This window comes from Olea europaea, unplaced genomic scaffold (assembly GCF_002742605.1).
Source record: "Olea europaea var. sylvestris unplaced genomic scaffold, O_europaea_v1 scaffold6243, whole genome shotgun sequence".
Classification (NCBI taxonomy): Eukaryota; Viridiplantae; Streptophyta; class Magnoliopsida; order Lamiales; family Oleaceae; genus Olea; species Olea europaea.
The window spans coordinates 9,917-12,121 of NW_019264601.1; the positions used below are offsets into that span (position 1 = coordinate 9,917).

Genomic DNA, 2,205 nt, shown 5'->3' on the forward strand with positions numbered 1-2,205 from the left:
CTCGTAATTGATCGGATCATATTGACGAAGGGATAATAGTTTCACGGTAAACGAACGAATTTGGTTTTGTTATACCACGTGACATTTTTCGTCACATGTATTGCCCTGACACATTGCTAGATGTCAATCAGGGACGACGAGTGTGAATTGACGATAAATTTAAAGGGTGTATTAATTTATCAATTTTTTATTAGATCAAAAAAATATTTCACGACGTTAGGCATCGTGGTCGGGAACCTAATGGGTCGCACACAAAAGAGAATTGGAAGATTGCAAATTGTCAATTGGTTAATTTAATAATCGTTGAATAAATTAATTAACTGAATTTTTTATTTATAATCCCGAATTAATTAATTGGATTAATTAATTCACGGACCGGGTTTAATTAATTGGATTAATTAAATATTGGACCGGACCGGGTCCGTTTGGGTTTATATATATACACAGCTAGGTTTTGAGGTCCATAAGGTATTCATTATTCTTGCTGGTACAAGATAGAAACTCTAGCAGTTGCAGTCTATTCTCTGTGGATTTCATTGGAGGCTGGACAATTGGACAACTGTAGGAGGTAGATTCAAGCTGCTGGAAAGGAATAACGCGAAGGAGTTTGCAAATTACAAGCAAAGGTATATTTCTTATCACAGTTTTTATCTAAATACAAAGCTGAATCCTGAATGGGAATTGAAATTTGTTAAATTCCGCTGTGTATGTTTAAGTAAATTCCCAACAGTTGGTCAGATCCGAAATGGGAGAGAAAGAAAAAGTATGTTCTTCTCAGTTTCTTAATTGGAAAACGATGTTTGGACAGGGCCACATAGGCCTTGTCGAAACAGGGGGCCTAATTGACGCCCCCTATTGGAGGGGGCGCTTGGCAAGGCACCAATTCAGCCCCCTGGATGGACATTTCCGTCCAGCAAAGTTCTTCTTAATTCAACAATTCATGACTCAATATTTAAAAATATGAAAAAAGCTGATGGGCATTATCGAAGAGAGAAAAATGTTAGAAATAGAATTTTGAAATTCGATTTACAGCTTCTATAGAGATAAATAACATGTGCATGTTTAATCTCATGTTACTGTTACATTGAAAGGACGATCTTGATTAACCATTTTTACTTATTAGTCATTTAATTTTAAAAATCCTTTTAAATTCAGGTGTCACACTACAATAATTTTACCTTTTCCCTACAAAATTTATTTGTAGGGAAAAGTTCTTATTTGTAGGGAAAACCATTTGTATACAAAAAAAATTTTGTAGGGATATTTGTGGGCCAAACATCGAGGGAATAGAGTTTAGCCAACAAATTTTTGAAATTTGTCTACTAAAGCTTTTCTTTACGAATCCTTTGGAGACGAATACAATACATTGCGTAAGTTTTTTCCCGACAAAATTATTTGTCTGCTAAAGTTAATTTTGCCTATGAAATAATTTCATTTTTCCCTACAAATTACTTGCAGGCTAAAACATACACATTTTCCCAACAATTAGAAATTTGCAGTAACATGGTATAGACTATTTTGTAAGCTAAACCCTGTCTTTCCTACAAATTATTATTATTATTATTTTTTTTTTTTGGTAGGGAAAGCATGTTTGCAAACTATTATGAAAGAAATTAAATTATTTTTATATAGTAAATTTTTAACGATATTCAAAATAATATAAAGATGCAAAAAGACTATTAATTAAAATATGTAATGTCAATCACTGTAAAATTGAATCCAAAACATATCATCAAAACATAAATAAAAATCATTCACTAAGTATGAATACATCTAATGATGGCTCCTATATCATGAACTAACAACTATGTACTCCAAAACTTGTAGCTCGTCTCCTCAGTTAATTATATAAAACTCTAATGTTCTCTCGAGTAGTACGCACATCCGAGAGGTCCTAATTTGTTTACATGTCCTTGAGTAGGAAGATCTAGAGTCCTTGGCAAGTATCTTGCACCAATCCCTACAAATCCAATAATAAAAATCAAACACGTAAATGGACTTCATATAGTAAGAAAATTAATTATGACAAAAAAAAAAAAAAAACCCACCTTAAACTCATTTATTTCATCATCCAATGTCCCATCATTTTCTTCAGCTCTTCGAACGTTTTCACTTTTTACTACACCTATTACATGATATACACATTACCTTTTTATACTTGTTCATTACTTGAAATGCAAAAGTTTCTACTTCAATTAAGGCATA

General features: G+C 32.3%; 1 long non-coding RNA gene across 1 annotated transcript; it reads right to left on the minus strand.

Moving 5' to 3' along the window:
• Nucleotides 1–1,731: 1,731 nt before the first annotated feature.
• On the minus strand, nt 1,732–2,122 carry LOC111389810. Its single transcript, XR_002701799.1, has 2 exons — nt 2,049–2,122; nt 1,732–1,960 (listed from the first exon to the last, which is right to left on the minus strand). It is a non-coding gene; the product is annotated as an uncharacterized LOC111389810 (long non-coding RNA).
• Between the last annotated feature and the right edge of the window lie 83 nt (nt 2,123–2,205).